Source organism: Leuciscus leuciscus (assembly GCF_965113295.1).
Source record: "Leuciscus leuciscus genome assembly, chromosome: 2".
NCBI classification, from domain to species: Eukaryota; Metazoa; Chordata; class Actinopteri; order Cypriniformes; family Leuciscidae; genus Leuciscus; species Leuciscus leuciscus.
In genome coordinates, this window is record NC_138726.1 from 26938915 (window position 1) to 26946308 (window position 7394).

Genomic DNA, 7394 nt, shown 5'->3' on the forward strand with positions numbered 1-7394 from the left:
GAAATAACACTCAGGCTGAATGACAGTCATACACCATTGCCAATTCTGATATGACAACACTTGCCATATGAATAAATAAAAGGTTATTTGACTCTGCAGTTATTACTTTTGACAAGCATTCAAACCTTTCCAAATTATTTGAGGATGGAAATTACTTTTTATAGGCACCCGTAGTACAATGGGCATGGGAAATTGAATATCTAAATCAACTACTGAAAGGAAACTGTTGATTTAAAAAAAAAATAAGACAATGTACATGATTAAATATCTACCACTTGCCATTCCAATATGGCCTTTTTGTCCTTCATTTTTTTGCTACATTTAATGTTTTAACATAACAAGACATTTATTACTTACATTGAAACATTTACTTTGGATAATACAATATATGGGGGGAAAGTATTACAGAGACTCAAAATACACTTAAATAGTGATTTATAAAATCCTAAAAAGCATTTGATACATCATATTTCAGACCTGTTTTGGTTTTTGCTGATTTGTGTCAAAGACCAAAAATGAGACATTCACAACCAGTTCTAGCCAGTTTGAACTACTGAAAATACAATATATCTTGAAGTGGGGTAGCCTAAATAAATGAATCAATATTTTGGTGAAACTGATTCAAGTGTTCAGCACACTTTAAACACACAACTCCACAACAATCTAGCATGTAGCTCTCCCATTTCATATTCCTCAGAAGTTAACTAATGATTTTCATCATTTTTCCTTTTTGTTATTTTTAAGTCAGTACTCACTCCAGTGTGCTGACTCACTGAAACAGATGGATTTTGAATACAGTGGGCTCTAGATGAATCACTTTGCACAAATTATTCAAAAATGAAATATTTTGTGCAAAGTACCATGCTAATAGCTGTTTACTGTATGTGTTGTAATGGTGGTTGGCACAGATTATCCAGGATAGAGCCAGACTTTGAGTTTGTTTTCTGCTGATATGGTTATGTATGTCACTGCAGTGCACTCCATTTTCTTTGGTCAAGGGAAGCACTGTGTTGCATTGTCCCAGAGAACTTCTGATTCAACAGAGTCTGGATGACAAAAAAAAAATTCTTTTCTTTTTTTACAGGCTGAATTTATGAGCTAGGCTACATTATGATATTTCTGCATTAAACTAACATCTTCACTCTGAGTGGTTTGCCATTATACTGTACCTAGTAAAATGTTCTGTACTACACTGGCATTTTAATAATAATGTTATATTCAGGGTTCATGCAGTGAGTTAAATGACTCACAGGAGAACTGCTTGAGTTGGCAGCCATATCTTTACTTCAGAGGAACATACATAAAACACTGCCCACATTCTTGAACACGCCCCTCAAGCACGTAACATATTCTGATATAATACAAATAATTTTCTGACTTTCTTAATTTTGTCAGATTGTACTGCAGAACTACATGCTGTTCTAATTCAGGCTGCAAAACATATCACAATGTTGCATAAAGCAGTTAAGTTTACATAAGGAATCAGTTAAAAAAATAAAAAAAACAACTCTCATCACAGCAACGCTTAGCATCAACACATTTAAAATATGTCATTCCCCTTTAATGAAGTAACTGAAAGTCAGATCATCAGTGGCATAAACTTCCCAGTCATCCCAGTGACTTGCCAAAAACATGTTTTTATATGCCATGGTTTTGACAAGCAGGGAGACTTGTATTGCAATGATTTTTATACATATATACACCGCAGCTTGTGGTCAAATTTGTCACTTATTGTGTACTGTATAGAGCGTGGAGGTCCAGCCTGTTTCAATTAGCTGCTGCAGCAGGCTGTTTCTGATTAAATCCTGGCAAAGCCAAGGTGATTCCTTTCTTAATGAAAAGCACTAGGGAGGCCAAATGCAAAAGCCTGGTTATCAAAGAATAATAGCCCGCCTTGAAAAGGTCTCTTGCTCTCATCACACTTCCCAAGGAGTTTCCCTCCATGTGGCCCATATAACAAATGTGCCAAGTCTGTGCATGTCAGATGGATGAAGGGGTTGCTTGGGGTTCAAATGAGGCTACGCTCTCTGTTTACCTCTGTGAGGTTACATAGTTACCAAATACTGGACAGCTTTTCTTGACCACATCATCCTAGGACAATTTTGTTGATTAGTTTTTTTTTCTTTTCTTTTTTTCTGAATAAGATTGATGGATCATCTCTGCCCCATGTAGATGCACATGCATGGAAGAGTAAAGTCTTAACCCTGACTATTCCAAACACTTTATTTAATTAAAGGTGCTCTAAGTGATGCCGGGAGTGTTGACATTCGAATTGTTGTCAAACAAAACGGAGGCTAGCTAGACCCTCCCTCCTCCTCATCCCGTCTCCTCCCTCCTCCCCTCCCTTCCGGCATAAAGGAAAGTCAAAGTAATCACTAAAAACAAAGTTAAGTTTTACTGATACTTCATTCAATGTGTAATGTCACCAAGTTAGATAAATGCTTTTATATATTGCAGAACAGAATGCAGAAAAAGAGAAACATTGTCTTAAAATCGTTTCGCCACCTGAGGTTATAACTATAACGTTAGCTCCCATACAAGGACGCAATAATAGCAAGATAACGTTAGCTTCGCGTTTCCCAGTGAGCATAAACAATGGCGGTGGCGTAAACAAATTTAGTCAAAGTTGTCAATAGCCTATAAATGAACATTCAAATCCATAACAAACTGTGGATGAAAACAATCATTCACACAAATTGTCGCCCTACTGTGAATTTGCTTGATCATTTACAATAGAGATTGATCGCTGCTAGACACATACATGTTGTATTCACCAAAGCTAACGCTGACTGCATAGTTCTAGCTAATTACATCCTTGTGTTGGTTTGGCGAACATGAACGTCAATTTAGAAAGAAAAATGGATTTACCTGTTCTGCAAAAACAGAGCAACTGAATGTCGGATTGGAAGCCCTTCTGCCGGCGGAGTTCTCACCACCTTTCGAGGGTTTTTCCGAAGTAAATTCGTGACTTCGCGCGTTCCTTATCCTTGACCCTCTTCTTTGCAATTTGTTCATCGGAACGTCGTCTCTTTAGTCGTGTGTCGGCCATAATTCAAACTTCCCTCTTCATGCTTCTCTCTCGTCTCTCCTCCACACCCCCTTCATGTGCACGCGCACTAACCCCCAAACCACACCCCTCAAATACTTCTTGTCGGTGATTGGCTGGAGCACTGTTTGTTGTGTTTCGTGGTGCGGGTGAGCCCAGTTTGTTTTTGTTGCCGTTTGTGGAGCCTGTGGTGTCTACAGAGACCACATTTTTTTACAGTGTGTTCAGGGGACAGGCAGCTAGCGGATAGTGAGGAGATGTTTTGGCCTAAAAAACGCGTGACATCACTTAGAGCACCTTTAACAAGCAAAAATTTAATTGTACTGTACCCTTTATCGTTATTATGTAGTTTTATCATGGGATACACAGATTGTTTAATCAAAAATAAAAATTCACTCATCATTTACTTGTCTTGTTTCAAACCTGTATGACTTTTTTTCGTTGGAATGCGCTTATATTTTACATTTAAGGCTCATTATGACCAATATCTGGGTGGCTTTGGTCTGAAAGCTTAGTCTGTAATAGGTAAGCATAAAGACCGTTTCATCACCTCTTGGCCTTAAAAACATGGTGCTGTGAGATGCAGCAAACCAACATGCCGTGCAGTGAAGGCAGGATGCGCAGATGGCTTGCGTGCAGTCAGTGAGACCTCACCCTGCAGATGAGCGTAAAAACAATGGGCTACAAAGAAACAGGATGGTGCCCTGAGCCAGTGCCATGTCCACGCGGGACCCTTGCCTGCCCGACCTGTCTAACAGTCCTGACACATCACAGGAAGCCAGAGAGGGGCAGACAGGAAGTAAAACAGCTATAATAAGAGGGAGATATTTATGAATAGTTGAATCAGCAGTAAAAGAGAAAAAATAATGATACAATTAAGGCGTTTTCAATGGCGCCCATCATCAAACAGACAAGACTTTTTGGATTTATTATTTCCTGATATTATTTTGACCTGATATATACCTCTTATACAATAAATCTTCACAATTATTTCTTCCATACAGGCAAGTAGGTAAGAGATTGAGACCACAAACAAATCCTGAAATGTGTGAGATTCCACAGCTTTTTGTCATGTCTTTCCTTTCATAATTCAAGAACACTTCACAAAACACAACAAACATGTTTGGAAGCATTTGCATGCAAATAGCATGAACCCATTTACCATAATTAAAAAGTAATGTGTTGTCTACATAAAACAAGATGCTAGATGCAAGTGCAACGATCAGACGTGTCCATCTGTAGGTTTACATAGAAAAACAATGGGAAATCATCATAGTGGAATGCAAACATGCTTTCTGTATGATCTGACCCCTTGACCATTGCAACACCTCTCTTTTTTCAGCTTCTTAAAGAAGTTAAAAGTCAAATGGAGACCCTAAGCTTGTTTCCATTCCCTAAAAATGGATACTCGTACACTTGCAACTAGGCTACTTAAGGTTGAGTGATCATGACAGCATTTAGATTTAAAAAAAAAAAACGTATCTAACGTTAATAAAAACCGTAACATTAACTGTTAGTGTTGTTTTTATTTTTTCCCCATCTTCAAGTTAGCATGATGTGTGACATTTGGAACCTCATTATGTTTCTAGGTAAGATTTGTATTACATTTACGTTTACTTTGCCAGTCGTAATTTTTGACTCAGTGTAACTAACAGCACGTCTTTTTCAGTTCAGCTACATTCAATTTGACCAATCAGAGCCAAGCTTTTCAAGTCGAAGTCGAATCAGACTCGAAGAGATGAAGATACTGCTATCAGAAGTTACTGGTAAGTTTTAGTTGCTGTTTGCATAAATAAATAGCTCACTGTTTAGTTTTTTGCAAAAAAAATTTTCCCCCATTTTTTTTTTTTCTAGTTTCCTAGTCTAATTTGTGTTCATTCATGTAAAAATCTATTTATTTAATTGTTTTTTTGGGACAGCTGCAAGTCACTTGTCCTGGCTTACAATATTTTGCACTACTTCTAATTTCCTTAAATCTTTTTTAACAGAGGTGAAGAGTGTATGTGTTTCTGTACATCACTTTTTTTGTACAGCACTAAAACATTAAAGGGGTGGTTCGGGATTTTTGACATCGGACCTCATTTTTAAGTCAGCCTGGTTGTTATTCATCAGTGGAGACATTTTTTATTTTTTATTATCCAGTACTTATATTTGGATAGTTAGCCGATGCTAGGCTAGCGCGAGTCAATGGTATATGTGTTAGCCAGCCATTAAAAACCGTTTTACCCACTCCACAGTGCACCAAACGCAAATCAGTTATAACACTAGACTATCGATGTATATGTCCGTTGAGAGAATAATGTTAGAAATCAAACTTACCTTTCATCTCAATGATCCCAAAGGAACTAGTTTCTCAGCAGCTGCGGAATTTTACTTTGCTCCGGTTAGTAATGCGGCAAAAAGTAAACACAGAACAGAAGCGCACTTGCGTCATGTGTGTACCGGCTCACTCGGTTGCCTAGGTAATCAATATCACTCCGCTGCTGCTGTAGACAAGGCTTATGATTACAGGGAACAAATTATAACTAATGCAATGTGATGAAAGGTAAGTTTGATTTCTAACATTATTCTCTCAACGGACATATACATCGATAGTCTAGTGTTATAATTGATTTGCGTTTGGTGCACTGTGGAGTGGGTAAAACGGTTTTTAATGGCTGGCTAACACATCTACCATTGATTCGCGCTAGCCTAGCATCGGCTAACTATCCAAATATAAGGACTGGATAATTAAAAAAAAAAAAAGGTCTCCACTGATGAATAACAACCAGGCTGACTTAAAAATGAGGTCCGATGTCAAAAATCCCGAACCACCCCTTTAATGCTAAAAATAAAGATTAGCATTTGTTGTACATTATAATTATTATTCTTGTTGGCTGGGTATACTTTTTCAGTTAAACAGTTAAATTGCCTTTTTTTTGCTGTGATACAGTGACATACCATGTAGACTTCACAGTTGTTCAAGAGATATTTTATTAACTCCTTTTCTGAATTACATTAACATTTTATATTGAATGTCTACTGTTAAAATATATGAACTAAGCATTACATGACATGTTAAATAATTCCATTTTTACCAGGTGAAAAAGACTTACTATTAAATGTATTAAATAGCCTATGTACTTAAGTATGTTTTTAGCACAAAACAAATGTACTTTAATGCATTTATAATACATTTAACAGTACATCTTGTATGTACAACATAGGGAAATGTCAAAACATCATACTGTGTTGTAATAAAAAACATCTACGTCTAGGTTATGACCTCTGTTCCATGAGAACAGGGAATGAGACACTGCATCGATGACGCTATGGGGAACACCCTCCATGTGAACCGGTGTTTGAAAAGCTGTACAATCACGGCAATAGAATTTGACTGGCGACAGCCTATGACACTACTAGTGCGACTCAGAAGTATTAAAGAGGCGCCTAGAGAACATCGTTCCCCAATAGCATCATCGAAGCAGTGCAAGTTCCCTTTTGAAAGGGAACAGTTACTTTTTTAACAGAGGTTAATTTTGCTTTAATATAAAAATAAACTCATCTTTTTCCCCTTTCACAGACACTGTGATCAAACAATTTCCAACATGTCTGAGGTGCGAGCACTGATTCGAAGGAAATGCAACAATGAGGCAAACTCAAAGACCAATCACTCCAATTCACTTGAAGGATGAATATGGTTTGAGTTGTAACAGTACTGTAATTGTTTGCAGCTATTAATGACTGCACTTTATTGACTGTAGTTAGGTTTATTTATATTTATGTTAATGTATTTTTTTTTTTACAGTTTACATATGCTGCTGTACTGATGTACACTGGGTGTAGTACATTAAAGTTTACTAGCTTTCAAAGTGTGTGTGTGTGTTTTATACAAATATTTTTTACTGTGTGTTTTATTGAATGATAATTTTTCCACTGTATTTGTAATGCATTAAAATATATTATTTTCATAATTTTAGCATAAATGAGGCATAAAATGCTACTGATAACACAGTAATAGTGTACTTGACTACTTTTAAAATCCATTAACATATTTAATTATGTTTTTTTTGTATTATAAATATGATTTGTATATATTATATATTATATTTTAAGTGTATTTAAAAATGCATTAAAGATGGGTTCAATTGTACTAAAAGGGTAACAAAATCAAAAATAAATAAAGCTGAAATAGTATGTTAAAAGCATATTTTAGTTCATCTTCAGTGTGTCTAAAAATAGCACAGTTGAGTACACTAAAATCTTAAGTTTATCTTAAGAAGTACTAAAGAAAAACGTAGTATATTAAGTACAAAATTAGTGTGCGAAAATGGAGGACTTTAAGTACATTATGGAAGTGTACTTTAAT

General features: G+C 36.2%; 1 long non-coding RNA gene across 1 annotated transcript; it reads left to right on the forward strand.

Moving 5' to 3' along the window:
• The first annotated feature begins 4607 nt into the window (after positions 1 to 4607).
• On the forward strand, positions 4608 to 6767 carry LOC309492882. The gene is made up of 3 exons (XR_014203741.1): positions 4608 to 4635; positions 4716 to 4812; positions 6609 to 6767. It is a non-coding gene; the product is annotated as an uncharacterized lncRNA (long non-coding RNA).
• Positions 6768 to 7394: the final 627 nt, after the last annotated feature.